Source organism: Lissotriton vulgaris, chromosome 6 (assembly GCF_964263255.1).
Source record: "Lissotriton vulgaris chromosome 6, aLisVul1.2, whole genome shotgun sequence".
Classification (NCBI taxonomy): domain Eukaryota; kingdom Metazoa; phylum Chordata; class Amphibia; order Caudata; family Salamandridae; genus Lissotriton; species Lissotriton vulgaris.
This window is the reverse complement of record NC_141694.1, coordinates 741,413,916-741,437,974: the sequence shown is the minus strand read 5'-3', so window position 1 is coordinate 741,437,974 and position 24,059 is coordinate 741,413,916.

Sequence of the window (24,059 nt, the reverse complement as noted above, 5' to 3'; positions counted from 1 at the left end):
TGTAAATTTAATCTAATTGTTAATTAAATAATAATTGGTAAACAATTAAAATATAATTGGTAATTAATTTAAAATAAATAATTGATAAATAATTAATTTTTTTAAATTTATTTTCTGTAGCGGGTTGTGTGTTTATAGGGTTCAGGGTCAGTTTTCAGTTTTTGGGTAAAGGGGTATTTTTAGGGTTCAGGGTCAGTTTTCAGTTCTTGGGTAAAGGGGTATTTTTAGGGTTCAGGGTCAGTTTTCAGTTTTTGGGTAAAGGGGTATTTTTAGGGTTCAGGGTCAGTTTTCAGTTTTTGGGTAAAGGGGTATTTTTAGGGTTCAGGGTCAGTTTTCAGTTTTTGGGTAAAGGGGTATTTTTACGGATCAGGGTCAGTTTTCAGTTTGGGTAAAGGGGTATTTTTCGGGTTTAGGGTCAGTTTTCAGTTTTTGGGTAAAGGGGTATTTTTAGGGTTCAGGGTCAGTTTTCAGTTTTTGGGTAAAGGGGTATTTTTAGGGTTCAGGGTCAGTTTTGGGTTTTTTGGTAAAGGGGTATTTTTAGGGTTCAGGGTCAGTTTTGGGTTTTTGGGGTACAGGGATATTTTTAGGGTTCAGGGTCAGTTTTGGGTTTTTGGGGTACAGGCGTACGCTTTCTCTACTGTAGCACCCACTGGAGTGGGAATAGTAATTTTTACCCCTACGCTATCCAACGATCTCTGTAATGTAGCACCCACTGGAGTGGTTACATTAAATTTAAACCTTTTGCTATGCCACGGTAAATATATTCTATATGTTTTATTAATAACATGTATTTATATATATATGTATTATTATTATTAATTTTTTAATTTACATTAATTATGTAATAATGTTACATTTATTTAATAATTTTAACAATGTTTATATTAAATATATGTATTATTATAATAGTTTTAACTTATTTTAAAGACATAAAAAAATCGATATTTTGACAGTCTATATTTTTAACACTCGATATTTTAAAGTCAATATTTTTGTACTTACCTTAGTGAAGATAGAAAGTCGATATTATGTCCCTCGATATTTTGTCATCGATATTTTGGGAACGCGATATTTTGGTAGTAGATATTATTTCAGTGATCCCAGGTGACACTTTGGCACGCGAAAGGCATCGCAAGGGTCTGCGGACCTTTTTGCCTGTACGGTGGGGATGGTCGGGTGGGTCGGGTGGGGGGGTTTGGGTGGGGGGGTCTGTTCCAGGGAAGGGGGAGGTTGGAGGTAATAAGAGGTTTGATTTAGGGAAGAGGATTGTTTTGCTTAGGTGGTTATTTTGTTTTTCTGATGTTGATGGCGACTGTGGTACGATCATTTATTTGGGATGGCCAATATTAGGATTGCATCTATTAACATTTGTGGGCTGAATGACCCAGTTAAACAGCGCCAGTTTAGACAAGATATTCGATTTTTGTGGCCGGATATCATCTGTCTCCAAGAGACATATATCGAGGTTAGCCGTCATAAACTTCTAGAGTTTGAGGGATTTCGATTGGCTTCTTGGACAAAATTAGAAGCAAAGATTAAAGGGGTTGCTATTCTTGCTATTATTTATGGCAACATTCAAAATAGATCCTGTACACTATGTTCAGTCTATGGCCCGGTATTGGATGATCCTGAACTCTATAATTGGTTCAATCTGGAGTTGGTCGGTTGCCCCCCCTTTTATAATATGCGGGGATTTTAATATTAACATAGGATGTGAGCTCGCCAGCTGTCCAGATGTATTGTAGCCAGAAACCCAAAGTTTACAGGTCTCTAAAACAAATGCAAGAGCTGCATGGCTTGACTGATACCTGGACTCATTTTAAGAGAAACAATCCTGGGTTTACTTTCTTTTCGGCGCCTCATAAAATACATTCCCAGCAAGATTATTTTTTTATTTCTTCAAGCTTGATACAAGGCACTAATATAACCAGATTTGCGAGAGTTATGTCGGATCATAATCTGTTAGTACTTGAGGTCAATATACAGCCCAGGGTAAAAAAAACAGATGCTTGGACTTTTAATAGCGATCAGTTAAGGGATAGCGGTTATATCAATTGTATGACTGTATGGATTACTAGATTTATTCATGAAAATATAGGTAGTACGAATATACAAAATGTCTGGGACACACTTAAAGCTAGAATAAGGGGGGAGACTACACATTATGGATGGGAGAGTCAGAGAAAGGAGAAACTAAAGCTACAGGAGATATATATGGAGAGCTTGAAGGGGCTGAGATAACTCTTGCAAGCATTTTATCGGGTGGTGGGAATGGGGACTCGGCACAAACACAGATTATCATCACAAAAGCAGCAATAATTGAAATTTCACAGCCTACAGCTGCAGGTAAATCTTTTCAGAAAAGGGGTTGGTGATGAACGGAGTGTCTGAATTAAGCAGACCACTCTTACCCAGTCCAAAGATCAGGGCTTGATCCATCACCGTTATTTATCTCACTGCACCATCCCAGCTCAGAACATGGCTATATGCAAATCAGTCTGTCCCTGGCCCAGTGCATCATGGGAACAGAGCAGACTAAACTACCAAGCCAATTCTTCACCAGAAAGGAGGCAAGCTACCGGGGACCGGTTTCTGGCATTTCAGCCGTCTTCGGCCTGGCTTGCTTGAATCCTGATGGTGCAGTGAGAAAGGGACTCATGTCTGAGTATACCTTGCCACATCTATAGTGGCCAAAATCGATTCAGAAAAGGGGGTGGTGATGAACAGAGTGTCTGAATTAAGCAGACCACTCTTACCCAGTCCAAAGATCAGGGCTTGATCCATCACCGTTATTTATCTCACTGCACCATCCCAGCTCAGAACATGGCTATATGCAAATCAGTCTTTCCCTGGCCCAGTGCATCATGGGAACAGGGCAGACTAAACTACCAAGCCAATTCTTCACCAGAAAGGAGGCAAGCTACCGGGGACCGGGTTCTGGCATTTCAGCCGTCTTCGGCCCGGCTTGCTTGAATCCTGATGGTGTAGTGAGAAAGGGACTCATGTCTGAGTATACCCTGCCACACCTATAGTGGCCAAAATCGATTCAGAAAAGGGGGTGGTGATGAACAGAGTGTCTGAATTAAGCAGACCACTCTTACCCAGTCCAAATATCAGGGCTTGATCCATCACCGTTATTTATCTCACTGCACCATCCCAGCTCAGAACATGGCTATATGCAAATCAGTCTGTCCCTGGCCCAGTGCATCATGGGAACAGGGCAGACTAAACTACCAAGCCAATTCTTCACCAGAAAGGAGGCAAGCTACCGGGGACCGGTTTCTGGCATTTTAGCCGTCTTTGGCCCGGCTTGCTTGAATCCTGATGGTGCAGTGAGAAAGGGACTCATGTCTTAGTATACCCTGCCACACCTATAGTGGCCAAAATCGATTCAGAAAAGGGGGTGGTGATGAACAGAGTGTCTGAATTAAGCAGACCACTCTTACCCAGTCCAAAGATCAGGGCTTGATCCATCACCGTTATTTATCTCACAGCACCATCCCAGCTCAGAACATGGCTATATGCAAATCAGTCTGTCCCTGGCCCAGTGCATCATGGGAACAGGGCAGACTAAACTACCAAGCCAATTCTTCACCAGAAAGGAGGCAAGCTACCGGGGACCGGTTTCTGGCATTTCAGCCATCTTCGGCCCGGCTTGCTTGAATCCTGATGGTGCAGTGAGAAAGGGACTCATGTCTGAGTATACCCTGCCACACCTATATTGGCCAAAATCGATTCAGAAAAGGGGGTGGTGATGAACAGAGTGTCTGAATTAAGCAGACCACTCTTACCCAATCCAAAGATCAGGGCTTGATCCATCACCGTTATTTATCTCACTGCACCATCCCAGCTCAGAACATGGCTATATGCAAATCAGTCTGTCCCTGGCCCAGTGCATCATGGGAACAGGGCAGACTAAACTACCAAGCCAATTCTTCACCAGAAAGCAGGCAAGCTACCGGGGACCGGTTTCTGGCATTTCAGCCGTCTTCGGCCCGGCTTGCTTGAATCCTGATGGTGCAGTGAGAAAGGGACTCATGTCTGAGTATACCCTGCCACACCTATAGTGGCCAAAATCGATTCAGAAAAGGGGGTGGTGATGAACAGAGTGTCTGAATTAAGCAGACCACTATTACCCAGTCCAAAGATCAGGGCTTGATCCATCACCGTTATTTATCTCACTGCACCATCCCAGCTCAGAACATGGCTATATGCAAATCAGTCTATCCCTGGCCCAGTGCATCATGGGAACAGGGAAGACTAAACTACCAAGCCAATTCTTCATCAGAAAGGAGGCAAGCTACGGGGACCGGTTTCTGGCATTTCAGCTGTCTTCGGCCCGGCTTGCTTGAATCCTGATGGTGCAGTGAGAAAGGGACTCATGTCTGATGCACTGGGCCAGGGACAGACTAGTTTGCATGTAGCCAGGTTCTGAGCTGGGATGGGGCAGTGAGCTAAAAAACGGTGATGGATCAACCCCTGATCTTTGGACTGGGTAAGAGTGGTCTGCTTAATTCAGACACTCTGTTCATCACCACCTCCTTTTCTGAATCATTTTGTCCACCATAAGCGTGGAAGGGTATACTCAGATATGAGTCCCTTGCTCATTGCACCATCAGGATTCAAGCAAGCCGGGCAGACGACGGCTGAAATGCCAGAAACCGGTCCCCGGAAGCTTGTTTCCTTCCCAGTATAAGAATTGGCTTGGTAGTTTGGTTTGCCCTCTTCCCATCATGCACTGGGACAGTGTCTTGACAGGCTTTTTGGCTCTATTTCCGAGTGATAAAGACTTTATGCTTGCTCACACCTATAGGCTGTATTCTTCCCTTTTAAGCCCTTTCTTCCACACCTAGAAGAGGATAGCTGCTTTATATGATGATAGATCCCTTACTCTAATCCATCTATTGCCTATTGGCTTTGCCTTTCATTATTTTGCCTATAGTAGAGGGTGGATCCTGTGGTCCTGACTTTATATTATACATTGGTATGGTTTATGTAGGTACTCTGACAGAGCTAAGGGTTATTTCATCCTTCTCAGGCCTACAAGGCCCAGAACTAGATAGACTCCATTTTGCTTAGTATCCCTGCAGAGATGAGATGCTTCAAGGGGAAAGGTAATGTTTATAGTTAAGGCTGTTGACTGCTAGGGGAAAACCAGTCAGGACTGGTTCTTATTGGAAGAATGTGTTTGTCTCTTGGGCCCAGACGTAACAAGCAGATGGCCACTGCGGTTGCGCAGAGAGCTCTGGAGCTAGCACAGGAAGTCGGTGGGAGGCAGCCCTCTGTTGGAAATTTCCATGAGGGGAGAGGAATCCATATCAGCGAAGTGCAGAAGAGGAGGAGTGGTCAGTTTGGTTCTTGAAGAGTGGAGAGTAGGATGTCTGCTGGAGCTGCAGAATACAGTGCAGTCCTATTGGTTTTCTGGAATGGAGAAAGAAGGCAGATGATTGCCGAAGCTGGAGAGAGACTATCAGAATGCATTAAAGCAGATGGAGGAGCTGAGGCTGTCAGCTGGAGCAATTGAGCCAGAGGCGTGGAACTGTGGTGACGGAGGGAGAGACAGAGAGAGCCCTGATCCCACCAGAGACAGAGAGAAATCTTCCTTCTAATAGGTGAGGTAGTCTAAACTAATCCACTTTACACTTACACCTTAATCTTGTCCTTATTCCCTAGGCTATTGTATGTCTAATCCTTTTCTTTCAGCGGTGTGTTAAAGTTCCTGTTAGTCATAGAGACCCCGCAGATCTGTATATGAATCCTTTTCTATTGTTATTGTAATAAAGATACCCCAGTTCTTAGTGAACTAGTGTGCATGTGTTGTTATTCCTGCATACAGTGTGTATATCTTTTGTCCCCACACAGTGGAGGTAACCTTGTCTCCTAGTCAGGTGTTACTGTTTGAACAGATGCTACCCCTGATCAGGTAAGTGATAACTGAATAATTAGGGAGAGAGAGGAGCCCTTGAACTGAAAGATAATTGATATACTAAGTAATTCGGCCATCCCATAATATTATTGTAGTAGCAAACCCTTAGTGAATAGTGAGAGAGACTTCCCAACATAGAGACAGAGAGCTGAAGGTATTCATAGGAAAGTGGTCGTCATTGGTAAGTGCCGTTAGTGAGAGCACTGATTGTGGTCAGTGTGTAGATCCGCCGGATTGTGGATCATGTTGTAAGTGAGTGAGCACCGGGGGGATACAGTGTTTAGGTCCGCCGGATTGTGGACCGGATAAAGAGAGAGCACTAGGGCTGCAGCCTAGTGTGTAGACACGCCGGATTGCGTGTCGAGTGAGCACTGAGGGTGAGCAGTGTGTATACCCGCAAGATTGCGGCTTGAGTGAGCACTGAGGGTAATCAGTGTGTAATGTTAGATAATCAGAACTGCCCCAGGGTAGATTAGTCTGGACCCATGTGGTCGCGAGACTATGAGGTATGAGTGTGGTGTAGGGCATGGATGTCCTTAGTAATCAGTGAGTATTCTTAGTATCCCTATAGATTTAGTGGTGTTTCTGATGATATGAGCTTGTATATTGCGAGTTCCTCATCCTCAGGTAGGTACCCAGGTGCCTGGATAGATGGGTCCTGAGAGGGAGGTGGTTACGTTTCGGCTGGGTTGGAGGGGCTCTCAGGAGCTGATCTCATCTGGTCTAGAACCCGGTCGTTACGGACAGGAACAGACTAATTTGCATGTAGCCAGGTTCTGAGCTGGGATGGTGCAGTGAGCTAAAAAACGGTGATGGATCAAGCCCTGATCTTTGGACTGAGTAAGAGTGGTCTGCTTAATTCAGACACTCTGTTCATCACCACCCCCTTTTCTGAATCATTTTGTCCACCATAAGCGTGGAAGGGTATACTCAGATGTGAGTCCCTTGCTCATTGCACCATCAGGATTCAAGCAAGCCGGGCCGACGACGGCTGAAATGCCAGAAACCGGTCCCCGGAAGCTTCTTTCCTTCCCAGTATAAGAATTGGCTTGGTAGTTTGGTTTGCCCTGTTCCCATCATGCACTGGGACAGGAACAGACTAATTTGCATGTAGCCAGGTTCTGAGCTGGGATGGTGCAGTGAGCTAAAAAACGGTGATGGATCAAGCCCTGATCTTTGGACTGGGTAAGAGTGGTCTGCTTAATTCGGACACTCTGTTCATCACCACCCCCTTTTCTGAATCATTTTGTCCACCATAAGCGTGGAAGGGTATACTCAGATGTGGGTCCCTTGCTCATTGCACCATCAGGATTCAAGCAAGCCGGGCCGACGACGGCTGAAATGCCAGAAACCGGTCCCCGGAAGCTTCTTTCCTTCCCAGTATAAGAATTGGCTTGGTAGTTTGGTTTGCCCTGTTCCCATCATGCACTGGGACAGGAACAGACTAATTTGCATGTAGCCAGGTTCTGAGCTGGGATGGTGCAGTGAGCTAAAAAACGGTGATGGATCAAGCCCTGATCTTTGGACTGGGTAAGAGTGGTCTGCTTAATTCAGACACTCTGTTCATCACCACCCCCTTTTCTGAATCATTGTGTCCACCATAAGCGTGGAAGGGTATACTCAGATGTGAGTCCCTTGCTCATTGCACCATCAGGATTCAAGCAAGCCGGGCCGATGACGGCTGAAATGCCAGAAACCGGTCCCCGGAAGCTTGTTTACTTCCCAGTATAAGAATTGGCTTGGTAGTTTGGTTTGCCCTGTTCCCATCATGCACCGGGACAGGAACAGACTAATTTGCATGTAGGCAGGTTCTGAGCTGGGATGGTGCAGTGAGCTAAAAAACGGTGATGGATCAAGCCCTGATCTTTGGACTGGGTAAGAGTGGTCTGCTTAATTCAGACACTCTGTTCATCACCACCCCCTTTTCTGAATCATTTTGTCCACCATAAGCGTGGAAGGGTATACTCAGATGTGAGTCCCTTGCTCATTGCACCATCAGGATTCAAGCAAGCCGGGCCGACGACGGCTGAAATGACAGAAATCGGTCCCCGGAAGCTTGTTTACTTCCCAGTATAAGAATTGGCTTGGTAGTTTGGTTTGCCCTGTTCCCATCATGCACTGGGACAGGAACAGACTAATTTGCATGTAGCCAGGTTCTGAGCTGGGATAGTGCAGTGAGCTAAAAAACGGTGATGGATCAAGCCCTGATCTTTGGACTGGGTAAGAGTGGTCTGCTTAATTCAGACACTCTGTTCATCACCACCCCCTTTTCTGAATCATTTTGTCCACCATAAGCGTGGAAGGGTATACTCAGATGTGAGTCCCTTGCTCATTGCACCATCAGGATTCAAGCAAGCCGGGCCGACGACGGCTGAAATGCCAGGAACCGGTCCCCGGAAGCTTGTTTCCTTCCCAGTATAAGAATTGGCTTGGTAGTTTGGTTTGCCCTGTTCATATCATGCACTGGGACAGGAACAGACTAATTTGCATGTAGCCAGGTTCTGAGCTGGGATGGTTCAGTGAGCTAAAAAACGGTGATGGATCAAGCCCTGATCTTTGGACTGGGTAAGAGTGGTCTGCTTAATTCAGACACTCTGTTCATCACCACCCCCTTTTCTGAATCATTTTGTCCACCATAAGCGTGGAAGGGTATACTCAGATGTGAGTCCCTTGCTCATTGCACCATCAGGATTCAAGCAAGCCGGGCCGACGACGGCTGAAATGCCAGAAACCGGTCCCCGGAAGCTTGTTTCCTTCCCAGTATAAGAATTGGCTTGGTAGTTTGGTTTGCCCTGTTTCCATCATGCACTGGGACAGGAACAGACTAATTTGCATGTAGCCAGGTTCTGAGCTGGGATGGTGCAGTGAGCTAAAAAACGGTGATGGATCAAGCCCTGATCTTTGGACTGGGTAAGAGTGGTCTGCTTAATTCAGACACTCTGTTCATCACCACCCCCTTTTCTGAATCATTTTGTCCACCATAAGCGTGGAAGGGTATACTCAGATGTGAGTCCCTTGCTCATTGCACCATCAGGATTCAAGCAAGCCGGGCCGATGACGGCTGAAATGCCAGAAACCGGTCCCCGGAAGCTTGTTTCCTTCCCAGTATAAAAATTGGCTTGGTAGTTTGGTTTGCCCTGTTCCCATCATGCACTGGGACAGGAACAGAATAATTTGCATGTAGCCAGGTTCTGAGCTGGTATGGTGCAGTGAGCTAAATATCGGTGATGGATCAAGCCCTGATCTTTGGACTGGGTAAGAGTGGTCTGCTTAATTCAGACACTCTGTTAATCACCACCCCCTTTTCTGAATCATTTTGTCCACCATAAGCGTGGAAGGGTATACTCAGATGTGAGTCCCTTGCTCATTGCACCATCAGGATTCAAGCAAGCCGGGCCGGAGACGGCTGAAATGCCAGAAACCGGTCCCCGGAATCTTGTTTCCTTCCCAGTATAAGAATTGGCTTGGTAGTTTGGTTTGCCCTGTTCCCATCATGCACTGGGACAGGAACAGACTAATTTGCATGTAGCCAGGTTCTGAGCTGGGATGGTGCAGTGAGATAAAAAATGGTGATGGATCAAGCCCTGATCTTTGGACTGGGTAAGAGTGGTCTGCTTAATTCAGACACTCTGTTCATCACCACCCCCTTTTCTGAATCATTTTGTCCACCATAAGCGTGGAAGGGTATACTCAGATATGAGTCCCTTGCTCATTGCACCATCAGGATTCAAGCAAGCCGGGCTGACGATGGCTGAAATGCCAGAAACCGGTCCCCGGAAGCTTGTTTCCTTCCCAGTATAGGAATTGGCTTGGTAGTTTGGTTTGCCCTGTTCCCATCATGCACTGGGACAGGAACAGACTAATTTGCATGTAGCCAGGTTCTGAGCTGGGATGGTGCAGTGAGCTAAAAAACGGTGATGGATCAAGCCCTGATCTTTGGACTGGGTAAGAGTGGTCTGCTTAATTCAGACACTCTGTTCATCACCACCCCCTTTTCTGAATCATTTTGTCCACCATAAGCGTGGAAGGGTATACTCAGATGTGAGTCCCTTGCTCATTGCACCATCAGGATTCAAGCAAGCCGGGCCGACGACGGCTGAAATGCCAGAAACCGGTCCCCGGAAGCTTGTTTCCTTCCCAGTATAAGAATTGGCTTGGTAGTTTGGTTTGCCCTGTTCCCATCATGCACTGGGACAGGAACAGACTAATTTGCATGTAGCCAGGTTCTGAGCTGGGATGGTGCAGTTAGCTAAAAAACGGTGATGGATCAAGCCCTGATCTTTGGACTGGGTAAGAGTGGTCTGCTTAATTCAGACACTCTGTTCATCACCACCCCCTTTTCTGAATCATTTTGTCCACCATAAGCGTGGAAGGGTATACTCAGATATGAGTCCCTTGGTCATTGCACCATCAGTATTCAAGCAAGCCGGGCCGACGACGGCTGAAATGCCAGAAACCGGTCCCCGGAAGCTTGTTTCCTTCCCAGTATAAGAATTGGCTTGGTAGTTTGGTTTGCCCTGTTCCCATCATGCACTGGGACAGGAACAGACTAATTTGCATGTAGCCAGGTTCTGAGCTGGGATGGTGCAGTGAGCTAAAAAACGGTGATGGATCAAGCCCTGATCTTTGGACTGGGTAAGAGAGGTCTGCTTAATTCAGACACTCTGTTCATCACCACCCTCTTTTCTGAATCATTTTGTCCACCATAAGCGTGGAAGGGTATACTCAGATGTGAGTCCCTTGCTCATTGCACCATCAGGATTCAAGCAAGCCGGGCCGACGATGGCTGAAATGCCAGAAACCGGTCCCCGGAAGCTTGTTTCCTTCCCAGTATAAGAATTGGCTTGGTAGTTTGGTTTGCCCTGTTCCCATCATGCACTGGGACAGGAACAGACTAATTTGCATGTAGCCAGGTTCTGAGCTGGGATGGTGCAGTGAGCTAAAAAACGGTGATGGATCAAGCCCTGATCTTTGGACTGGGTAAGAGTTGTCTGCTTAATTCAGACACTCTGTTCATCACCACCCCCTTTTCTGAATAATTTTTCCACCATAAGCGTGGAAGGGTATACTCAGATGTGAGTCCCTTGCTCATTGCACCATCAGGATTCAAGCAAGCCGGGCAGACGATGGCTGAAATGCCAGAAACCGGTCCCCGGAAGCTTGTTTCCTTCCCAGTATAAGAATTGGCTTGGTAGTTTGGTTTGCCCTGTTCCCATCATGCACTGGGACAGGAACAGACTCATTTGCATGTAGGCAGGTTCTGAGCTGGGATGGTGCAGTGAGCTAAAAAACGGTAATGGATCAAGCCCTGATCTTTGGACTGGGTAAGAGTGGTCTGCTTAATTCAGACACTCTGTTCATCACCACCCCCTTTTCTGAATCATTTTGCCCACCATAAGCGTGGAAGGGTATACTCAGATGTGAGTCCCTTGCTCATTGCACCATCAGGATTCAAGCAAGCCGGGCCGATGGCGGCTGAAATGCCAGAAACCGGTCCCCGGAAGCTTGTTTCCTTCCCAGTATAAAAATTGGCTTGGTAGTTTGGTTTGCCCTGTTCCCATCATGCACTGGGACAGGAACAGACTAATTTGCATGTAGCCAGGTTCTGAGCTGGGATGGTGCAGTGAGCTAAATATCGGTGATGGATCAAGCCCTGATCTTTGGACTGGGTAAGAGTGGTCTGCTTAATTCAGACACTCTGTTTATCACCACCCCCTTTTCTGAATCATTTTGTCCACCATAAGCGTGGAATGGTATACTCAGATGTGAGTCCCTTGCTCATTGCACCATCAGGATTCAAGCAAGCCGGGCCGACGACGGCTGAAATGCCAGAAACCGGTCCCTGGAAGCTTGTTTCCTTCCCAGTATAGGAATTGGCTTGGTAGTTTGGTTTGCCCTGTTCCCATCATGCACTGGGACAGGAACAGACTAATTTGCATGTAGCCAGGTTCTGAGCTGGGATCGTGCAGTGAGCTAAAAAACGGTGATGGATCAAGCCCCGATCTTTGGACTGGGTAAGAATGGTCTGCTTAATTCAGACACTCTGTTCATCACCACCCCCTTTTCTGAATCATTTTGTCCACCATAAGCGTGGAAGGGTATACTCAGATGTGAGTCCCTTGCTCATTGCACCATCAGGATTCAAGCAAGCCGGGCCGACGATGGCTGAAATGCCAGAAACCGGTCCCCGGAAGCTTGTTTCCTTCCCAGTATAAGAATTGGCTTGGTAGTTTGGTTTGCCCTGTTCCCATCATGCACTGGGACAGGAACAGACTAATTTGCATGTAGCCAGGTTCTGAGCTGGGATGGTGCAGTGAGCTAAAAAACGGTGATGGATCAAGCCCTGATCTTTGGACTGGGTAAGAGTGGTCTGCTTAATTCAGACACTCTGTTCATCACCACCCCCTTTTCTGAATCATTTTGTCCACCATAAGCGTGGAATGGTATACTCAGATGTGAGTCCCTTGCTCATTGCACCATCAGGATTCAAGCAAGCCGGGCCGACAACGGCTGAAATGCCAGAAACCGGTCCCCGGAAGCTTGTTTCCTTCCCAGTATAAGAATTGGCTTGGTAGTTTGGTTTGCCCTGTTCCCATCATGCACTGGGACAGGAACAGACTAATTTGCATGTAGCCAGGTTCTGAGCTGGGATGGTGCAGTGAGCTAAAAAACGGTGATGGATCAAGCCCTGATCTTTGAACTGGGTAAGAGTGGTCTGCTTAATTCAGACACTCTGTTCATCACCACCCCCTTTTCTGAAGCAGGTAAATCTTTGGCTTGGCGCTCAAAATTGTATGAGAATAATGAAAGAGCTGGACAAATGCTAGCCGTAAGAACTAGAGAGAAAGAGGCTGCTTCACATATTAAAGAGATCATGGATCCGGTGGTTGGGTTAGTCACGGAGGAAGCGGCCATAGCTCTAGCCTTCCAGAAATGCTATCAAAATTATATGATGAAGAGATTAGGGATAACTGGGATGTTCAGACAGAAATTCAAAGTTATCTTAATGAAATTGAGGTGGGGGCTTTAACATCTGAAGAATTGGGAATGCTAGATGCTGAAAATAAAATGGAGGAATTATGGTTGGCCAAAGACTCTCTTCCAAGTGGCAAGGCAATCGGGCCATATTTTTTACCTGGAGAATTTTATAAGACGTTTCGGGCACCACTTACTCCTGTAATGCTTGAGGTGTTCTCATGGGTTCAAAACGGTGATAGACCCCCAGAATCTTGACGGAAGGCTAGGATTGTTACATTTCTAAAAAAGGGGAAGATACCTTCTGATACGGGTTCTTATCGACCTATCACCTTGATTAACAGTAATATAAAAATATACTCCAAAATGTTTGCCAATCGGCTTGCAGGGGTGATTAAAAAATTGGTTTCCCCGCAACAACATGGCTTTGTTCCAGGCCGAGAAACAATCGAACATATACGCCATACAATCGCGTTGTTTGATTATACTAAGGTTACAGGAGACCCTATGGCTCTAATTCTGCTTGATGCGGAAAAAGCTTTCGATAGGGTTTCCTGGCACTTTTTATGGGCTACATTACAGCATTACGGTCTCGGGGAGAAGTATATTTGTGCCATCCAGAGTATGTATATCCAACCAACTGCTCAGGTTTCTGTAATCGGGATTCAGTCTGCTGCAATAAATATACGTAGAGGAACGAGGCAGGGGTGTCCTTGCTCCCCCTTATTGTTCGCGATTTACATCGTTCCTTTAATCAAGAACATTTTTAATGAGGCTTCAATCCGTCCAGTGCAGGCTAAAGGGGAGGTACTAAAGTTCTTGGTTATGCTGACAATCTTGCTATTTTATACAGTCTATAACGTAGCTACCCCGTGTTGGGGTAGAACACCTCCCAGCACTGCGCAAATAACTGCAAGAGTCTACTTCATTTTACTATTTAATCATCGGTAAAGCATCAAAAGTTCATTGTTAGTTTAACATTCCATTAGTTTCATGGCTTATGCTTTGATTTCACAATAAGACTTTCTCAAGTTCCACATCCAATACAAGCAAATAGTAATGATCATGTGTCCCAATGCATTTCGGGCTCTATTGTGGCCCTTCGTCAGGGGATACTCTACAAAAAGAAAAAGGAGGATGCTATAAGCTAAAGGTAAGAGTGCTTTGATGTTCAGTTACAATTCCAATATCTGTGCTGAAGAGATATAGGTGTCTGTGAAACGTGCATGGACCCGATGTGTACAATCTCGTGTGAGCATGTCAATTCAAAGTTGTGTGCTCAGGGTGATAGAGTAATCAACAGGACCCATTAAAAATGAACCACGTGTTGTGAGATGTTTAACAAAAACTGCGTGTGGTGTGCCGTTTAAGAAAATCATGGTGAAACCCGGCTAGTGAAATAACAGGTGCGTATTAACCAAAAGGTCAGCCCGATGATTTGCTAAGCATCTTAAGAGAACTAGAAACATGCAAATGTTTAGAGCATGCTGCGGAATCGATCAGTAAACTCACATGAACTTGCTCGTGACACGGAACGCCTGTGAAGCAATGTGTGGAAAACGTCCGGTTAGCAAACGTTTTCATATGGTCAAACGGACGTGCTAAAAGAGTCCTCATGTGAGGTACTCTTACATTAGATATGGCGATAATGCGCTCGATGTGTGGTAGTCTATCCGTGTGTCGGTCTTTCCGGGTTATCGAGAAGTGGCGTCTGGGGAATAGTTAAATGAATGGATGTACGGGTCACGTGTGTGTGAATCGACATAGAAGATGGGCTAAGTTCATCATAAGGGGCGCCATCTTGGAATGGTGTGTGCGTGTATTACAAGTGCAGAAGCCTAATATCTTTGTAATTCTCAAGTGACTTAGTATGTTACTTTACGAACGTACCTGAATACGGGGCTACCGTGAGCTAAGAAACGGTGATGGATCAAGCCCTGATCTTTGGACTGGGTAAGAGTGGTCTGCTTAATTCAGACACTCTGTTCATCACCACCCCCTTTTCTGAATCATTTTGTCCACCATAAGCATGGAAGGGTATACTCAGATGTGAGTCCCTTGCTCATTGCACAATCAGGATTCAAGCAAGCCGGGCCGACGACGGCTGAAATGCCAGAAACCGGTCCCGGGAAGCTTGTTTCCTTCCCAGTATAAGAATTGGCTTGGTAGTTTGGTTTGCCCTGTTCCCATCATGCACTGGGACAGGAACAGACTAATTTGCATGTAGCCAGGTTCTGAGCTGGGATGGTGCAGTGAGCTAAATATCGGTGATGGATCAAGCCCTGATCTTTGGACTGGGTAAGAGTGGTCTGCTTAATTCAGACACTCTGTTTATCACCACCCCCTTTTCTGAATCATTTTGTCCACCATAAGCGTGGAAGGGTATACTCAGATGTGAGTCCCTTGCTCATTGCACCATCAGGATTCAAGCAAGCCGGGCCGGAGACGGCTGAAATGCCAGAAACCGGTCCCCGGAATCTTGTTTCCTTCCCAGTATAAGAATTGGCTTGGTAGTTTGGTTTGCCCTGTTCCCATCATGCACTGGGACAGGAACAGACTAATTTGCATGTAGCCAGGTTCTGAGCTGGGATGGTGCAGTGAGCTAACAAATGGTGATGGATCAAGCCCTGATCTTTGGACTGGGTAAGAGTGGTCTGCTTAATTCAGACACTCTGTTCATCACCACCCCCTTTTCTGAAGCAGGTAAATCTTTGGCTTGGCGCTCAAAATTGTATGAGAATAATGAAAGAGCTGGACAAATGCTAGCCGTAAGAACTAGAGAGAAAGAGGCTGCTTCACATATTAAAGAGATCATGGATCCGGTGGTTGGGTTAGTCACGGAGGAAGCGGCCATAGCTCTAGCCTTCCAGAAATGCTATCAAAATTATATGATGAAGAGATTAGGGATAACTGGGAGGTTCAGACAGAAATTCAAAGTTATCTTAATGAAATTGAGGTGGGGGCTTTAACATCTGAAGAATTGGGAATGCTAGATGCTGAAAATAAAATGGAGGAATTATGGTTGGCCAAAGACTCTCTTCCAAGTGGCAAGGCAGTCGGGCCATATTTTTTACCTGGAGAATTTTATAAGACGTTTCGGGCACCACTTACTCCTGTAATGCTTGAGGTGTTCTCATGGGTTCAAAACGGTGATAGACCCCCAGAATCTTGACGGAAGGCTAGGATTGTTACATTTCTAAAAAAGGGGAAGATACCTTCTGATACGGGTTCTTATCGACCTATCACCTTGATTAACAGTAATATAAAAATATACTCCAAAATGTTTGCCAATCGGCTTGCAGGGGTGATTAAAAAATTGGTTTCCCCGCAACAACATGGCTTTGTTCCAGGCCGAGAAACAATCGAACATATACGCCATACAATCGCGTTGTTTGATTATACTAAGGTTACAGGAGACCCTATGGCTCTAATTCTGCTTGATGCGGAAAAAGCTTTCGATAGGGTTTCCTGGCACTTTTTATGGGCTACATTACAGCATTACGGTCTCGGGGAGAAGTATATTTGTGCCATCCAGAGTATGTATATCCAACCAACTGCTCAGGTTTCTGTAATGGGGATTCAGTCTGCTGCAATAAATATACGTAGAGGAACGAGGCAGGGGTGTCCTTGCTCCCCCTTATTGTTCGCGATTTACATCGTTCCTTTAATCAAGAACATTTTTAATGAGGCTTCAATCCGTCCAGTGCAGGCTAAAGGGGAGGTACTAAAGTTCTTGGTTATGCTGACAATCTTGCTATTTTATACAGTCTATAACGTAGCTACCCCGTGTTGGGGTAGAACACCTCCCAGCACTGCGCAAATAACTGCAAGAGTCTACTTCATTTTACTATTTAATCATCGGTAAAGCATCAAAAGTTCATTGTTAGTTTAACATTCCATTAGTTTCATGGCTTATGCTTTGATTTCACAATAAGACTTTCTCAAGTTCCACATCCAATACAAGCAAATAGTAATGATCATGTGTCCCAATGCATTTCGGGCTCTATTGTGGCCCTTCGTCAGGGGATACTCTACAAAAAGAAAAAGGAGGATGCTATAAGCTAAAGGTAAGAGTGCTTTGATGTTCAGTTACAATTCCAATATCTGTGCTGAAGAGATATAGGTGTCTGTGAAACGTGCATGGACCCGATGTGTACAATCTCGTGTGAGCATGTCAATTCAAAGTTGTGTGCTCAGGGTGATAGAGTAATCAACAGGACCCATTAAAAATGAACCACGTGTTGTGAGATGTTTAACAAAAACTGCGTGTGGTGTGCCGTTTAAGAAAATCATGGTGAAACCCGGCTAGTGAAATAACAGGTGCGTATTAACCAAAAGGTCAGCCCGATGATTTGCTAAGCATCTTAAGAGAACTAGAAACATGCAAATGTTTAGAGCATGCTGCGGAATCGATCCGTAAACTCACATGAACTTGCTCGTGACACGGAACGCCTGTGAAGCAATGTGTGGAAAACGTCCGGTTAGCAAACGTTTTCATATGGTCAAACGGACGTGCTAAAAGAGTCCTCATGTGAGGTACTTACATTAGATATGGCGATAATGCGCTCGATGTGTGGTAGTCTATCCGTGTGTAGGTCTTTCCGGGTTATCGAGAAGTGGCGTCTGGGGAATAGTTAAATGAATGGATGTACGGGTCACGTGTGTGTGAATCGACATAGAAGATGGGCTAAGTTCATCATAAGGGGCGCCATCTTGGAATGGTGTGTGCGTGTATTACAAGTGCAGAAGCCTAATATCTTTGTAATTCTCAAGTGACTTAGTATGTTACTTTACGAACGTACCTGAATACGGGGCTACCGTGAGCTAAAAAACGGTGATGGATCAAGCCCTGATCTTTGGACTGGGTAAGAGTGGTCTGCTTAATTCAGACACTCTGTTCATCACCACCCCCTTTTCTGAATCATTTTGTCCACCATAAGCATGGAAGGGTATACTCAGATGTGAGTCCCTTGCTCATTGCACAATCAGGATTCAAGCAAGCCGGGCCGACGACGGCTGAAATGCCAGAAACCGGTCCCGGGAAGCTTGTTTCCTTCCCAGTATAAGAATTGGCTTGGTAGTTTGGTTTGCCCTGTTCCCATCATGCACTGGGACAGGAACAGACTAATTTGCATGTAGCCAGGTTCTGAGCTGGGATGGTGCAGTGAGCTAAAAAACGGTGATGGATCAAGCCCTGATCTTTGAACTGGGTAAGAGTGGTCTGCTTAATTCAGACACTCTGTTCATCACCACCCCCTTTTCTGAAGCAGGTAAATCTTTGGCTTGGCGCTCAAAATTGTATGAGAATAATGAAAGAGCTGGACAAATGCTAGCCATAAGAACTAGAGAGAAAGAGGCTGCTTCACATATTAAAGAGATCATGGATCCGGTGGTTGGGTTAGTCACGGAGGAAGCGGCCATAGCTCTAGCCTTCCAGAAATGCTATCAAAATTATATGATGAAGAGATTAGGGATAACTGGGAGGTTCAGACAGAAATTCAAAGTTATCTTAATGAAATTGAGGTGGGGGCTTTAACATCTGAAGAATTGGGAATGCTAGATGCTGAAAATAAAATGGAGGAATTATGGTTGGCCAAAGACTCTCTTCCAAGTGGCAAGGCAGTCGGGCCATATTTTTTACCTGGAGAATTTTATAAGACGTTTCGGGCACCACTTACTCCTGTAATGCTTGAGGTGTTCTCATGGGTTCAAAACGGTGATAGACCCCCAGAATCTTGACGGAAGGCTAGGATTGTTACATTTCTAAAAAAGGGGAAGATACCTTCTGATACGGGTTCTTATCGACCTATCACCTTGATTAACAGTAATATAAAAATATACTCCAAAATGTTTGCCAATCGGCTTGCAGGGGTGATTAAAAAATTGGTTTCCCCGCAACAACATGGCTTTGTTCCAGGCCGAGAAACAATCGAACATATACTCCATACAATCGCGTTGTTTGATTATACTAAGGTTACAGGAGACCCTATGGCTCTAATTCTGCTTGATGCGGAAAAAGCTTTCGATAGGGTTTCCTGGCACTTTTTATGGGCTACATTACAGCATTACGGTCTCGGGGAGAAGTATATTTGTGCCATCCAGAGTATGTATATCCAACCAACTGCTCAGGTTTCTGTAATCGGGATTCAGTCTGCTGCAATAAATATACGTAGAGGAACGAGGCAGGGGTGTCCTTGCTCCCCCTTATTGTTCGCGATTTACATCGTTCCTTTAATCAAGAACATTTTTAATGAGGCTTCAATCCGTCCAGTGCAGGCTAAAGGGGAGGTACTAAAGTTCTTGGTTATGCTGACAATCTTGCTATTTTATACAGTCTATAACGTAGCTACCCCGTGTTGGGGTAGAACACCTCCCAGCACTGCGCAAATAACTGCAAGAGTCTACTTCATTTTACTATTTAATCATCGGTAAAGCATCAAAAGTTCATTGTTAGTTTAACATTCCATTAGTTTCATGGCTTATGCTTTGATTTCACAATAAGACTTTCTCAAGTTCCACATCCAATACAAGCAAATAGTAATGATCATGTGTCCCAATGCATTTCGGGCTCTATTGTGGCCCTTCGTCAGGGGATACTCTACAAAAAGAAAAAGGAGGATGCTATAAGCTAAAGGTAAGAGTGCTTTGATGTTCAGTTACAATTCCAATATCTGTGCTGAAGAGATATAGGTGTCTGTGAAACGTGCATGGACCCGATGTGTACAATCTCGTGTGAGCATGTCAATTCAAAGTTGTGTGCTCAGGGTGATAGAGTAATCAACAGGACCCATTAAAAATGAACCACGTGTTGTGAGATGTTTAACAAAAACTGCGTGTGGTGTGCCGTTTAAGAAAATCATGGTGAAACCCGGCTAGTGAAATAACAGGTGCGTATTAACCAAAAGGTCAGCCCGATGATTTGCTAAGCATCTTAAGAGAACTAGAAACATGCAAATGTTTAGAGCATGCTGCGGAATCGATCAGTAAACTCACATGAACTTGCTCGTGACACGGAACGCCTGTGAAGCAATGTGTGGAAAACGTCCGGTTAGCAAACGTTTTCATATGGTCAAACGGACGTGCTAAAAGAGTCCTCATGTGAGGTACTTACATTAGATATGGCGATAAAGCGCTCGATGTGTGGTAGTCTATCCGTGTGTCGGTCTTTCCGGGTTATCGAGAAGTGGCGTCTGGGGAATAGTTAAATGAATGGATGTACGGGTCACGTGTGTGTGAATCGACATAGAAGATGGGCTAAGTTCATCATAAGGGGCGCCATCTTGGAATGGTGTGTGCGTGTATTACAAGTGCAGAAGCCTAATATCTTTGTAATTCTCAAGTGACTTAGTATGTTACTTTACGAACGTACCTGAATACGGGGCTACCGTGAGCTAAGAAACGGTGATGGATCAAGCCCTGATCTTTGGACTGGGTAAGAGTGGTCTGCTTAATTCAGACACTCTGTTCATCACCACCCCCTTTTCTGAATCATTTTGTCCACCATAAGCATGGAAGGGTATACTCAGATGTGAGTCCCTTGCTCATTGCACAATCAGGATTCAAGCAAGCGGGGCCGACGACGGCTGAAATGCCAGAAACCGGTCCCGGGAAGCTTGTCTCCTTCCCAGTATAAGAATTGGCTTGGTAGTTTGGTTTGCCCTGTTCCCATCATGCACTGGGACAGGAACAGACTAATTTGCATGTAGCCAGGTTCTGAGCTGGGATGGTGCAGTGAGCTAAATATCGGTGATGGATCAAGCCCTGATCTTTGGACTGGGTAAGAGTGGTCTGCTTAATTCAGACACTCTGTTTATCACCACCCCCTTTTCTGAATCATTTTGTCCACCATAAGCGTGGAAGGGTATACTCAGATGTGAGTCCCTTGCTCATTGCACCATCAGGATTCAAGCAAGCCGGGCCGGAGACGGCTGAAATGCCAGAAACCGGTCCCCGGAATCTTGTTTCCTTCCCAGTATAAGAATTGGCTTGGTAGTTTAGTTTGCCCTGTTCCCATCATGCACTGGGACAGGAACAGACTAATTTGCATGTAGCCAGATTCTGAGCTGGGATGGTGCAGTGAGCTAACAAATGGTGATGGATCAAGCCCTGATCTTTGGACTGGGTAAGAGTGGTCTGCTTAATTCAGACACTCTGTTCATCACCACCCCCTTTTCTGAAGCAGGTAAATCTTTGGCTTGGCGCTCAAAATTGTATGAGAATAATGAAAGAGCTGGACAAATGCTAGCCGTAAGAACTAGAGAGAAAGAGGCTGCTTCACATATTAAAGAGATCATGGATCCGGTGGTTGGGTTAGTCACGGAGGAAGCGGCCATAGCTCTAGCCTTCCAGAAATGCTATCAAAATTATATGATGAAGAGATTAGGGATAACTGGGAGGTTCAGACAGAAATTCAAAGTTATCTTAATGAAATTGAGGTGGGGGCTTTAACATCTGAAGAATTGGGAATGCTAGATGCTGAAAATAAAATGGAGGAATTATGGTTGGCCAAAGACTCTCTTCCAAGTGGCAAGGCAGTCGGGCCATATTTTTTACCTGGAGAATTTTATAAGACGTTTCGGGCACCACTTACTCCTGTAATGCTTGAGGTGTTTTCATGGGTTCAAAACGGTGATAGACCCCCAGAATCTTGACGGAAGGCTAGGATTGTTACATTTCTAAAAAAGGGGAAGATACCTTCTGATACGGGTTCTTATCGACCTATCACCTTGATTAACAGTAATATAAAAATATACTCCAAAATGTTTGCCAATCGGCTTGCAGGGGTGATTAAAAAATTGGTTTCCCCGCAACAACATGGCTTTGTTCCAGGCCGAGAAACAATCGAACATATACGCCATACAATCGCGTTGTTTGATTATACTAAGGTTACAGGAGACCCTATGGCTCTAATTCTGCTTGATGCGGAAAAAGCTTTCGATAGGGTTTCCTGGCACTTTTTATGGGCTACATTACAGCATTACGGTCTCGGGGAGAAGTATATTTGTGCCATCCAGAGTATGTATATCCAACCAACTGCTCAGGTTTCTGTAATGGGGATTCAGTCTGCTGCAATAAATATACGTAGAGGAACGAGGCAGGGGTGTCCTTGCTCCCCCTTATTGTTCGCGATTTACATCGTTCCTTTAATCAAGAACATTTTTAATGAGGCTTCAATCCGTCCAGTGCAGGCTAAAGGGGAGGTACTAAAGTTCTTGGTTATGCTGACAATCTTGCTATTTTATACAGTCTATAACGTAGCTACCCCGTGTTGGGGTAGAACACCTCCCAGCACTGCGCAAATAACTGCAAGAGTCTACTTCATTTTACTATTTAATCATCGGTAAAGCATCAAAAGTTCATTGTTAGTTTAACATTCCATTAGTTTCATGGCTTATGCTTTGATTTCACAATAAGACTTTCTCAAGTTCCACATCCAATACAAGCAAATAGTAATGATCATGTGTCCCAATGCATTTCGGGCTCTATTGTGGCCCTTCGTCAGGGGATACTCTACAAAAAGAAAAAGGAGGATGCTATAAGCTAAAGGTAAGAGTGCTTTGATGTTCAGTTACAATTCCAATATCTGTGCTGAAGAGATATAGGTGTCTGTGAAACGTGCATGGACCCGATGTGTACAATCTCGTGTGAGCATGTCAATTCAAAGTTGTGTGCTCAGGGTGATAGAGTAATCAACAGGACCCATTAAAAATGAACCACGTGTTGTGAGATGTTTAACAAAAACTGCGTGTGGTGTGCCGTTTAAGAAAATCATGGTGAAACCCGGCTAGTGAAATAACAGGTGCGTATTAACCAAAAGGTCAGCCCGAATGATTTGCTAAGCATCTTAAGAGAACTAGAAACATGCAAATGTTTAGAGCATGCTGCGGAATCGATCCGTAAACTCACATGAACTTGCTCGTGACACGGAACGCCTGTGAAGGAATGTGTGGAAAACGTCCGGTTAGCAAACGTTTTCATATGGTCAAACGGACGTGCTAAAAGAGTCCTCATGTGAGGTACTTACATTAGATATGGCGATAATGCGCTCGATGTGTGGTAGTCTATCCGTGTGTCGGTCTTTCCGGGTTATCGAGAAGTGGCGTCTGGGGAATAGTTAAATGAATGGATGTACGGGTCACGTGTGTGTGAATCGACATAGAAGATGGGCTAAGTTCATCATAAGGGGCGCCATCTTGGAATGGTGTGTGCATGTATTACAAGTGCAGAAGCCTAATATCTTTGTAATTCTCAAGTGACTTAGTATGTTACTTTACGAACGTACCTGAATACGGGGCTACCGTGAGCTAAAAAACGGTGATGGATCAAGCCCTGATCTTTGGACTGGGTAAGAGTGGTCTGCTTAATTCAGACACTCTGTTCATCACCACCCCCTTTTCTGAATCATTTTGTCCACCATAAGCATGGAAGGGTATACTCAGATGTGAGTCCCTTGCTCATTGCACAATCAGGATTCAAGCAAGCCGGGCCGACGACGGCTGAAATGCCAGAAACCGGTCCCGGGAAGCTTGTTTCCTTCCCAGTATAAGAATTGGCTTGGTAGTTTGGTTTGCCCTGTTCCCATCATGCACTGGGACAGGAACAGACTAATTTGCATGTAGCCAGGTTCTGAGCTGGGATGGTGCAGTGAGCTAAAAAACGGTGATGGATCAAGCCCTGATCTTTAAACTGGGTAAGAGTGGTCTGCTTAATTCAGACACTCTGTTCATCACCACCCCCTTTTCTGAAGCAGGTAAATCTTTGGCTTGGCGCTCAAAATTGTATGAGAATAATGAAAGAGCTGGACAAATGCTAGCCGTAAGAACTAGAGAGAAAGAGGCTGCTTCACATATTAAAGAGATCATGGATCCGGTGGTTGGGTTAGTCACGGAGGAAGCGGCCATAGCTCTAGCCTTCCAGAAATGCTATCAAAATTATATGATGAAGAGATTAGGGATAACTGGGAGGTTCAGACAGAAATTCAAAGTTATCTTAATGAAATTGAGGTGGGGGCTTTAACATCTGAAGAATTGCGAATGCTAGATGCTGAAAATAAAATGGAGGAATTATGGTTGGCCAAAGACTCTCTTCCAAGTGGCAAGGCAGTCGGGCCATATTTTTTACCTGGAGAATTTTATAAGACGTTTCGGGCACCACTTAC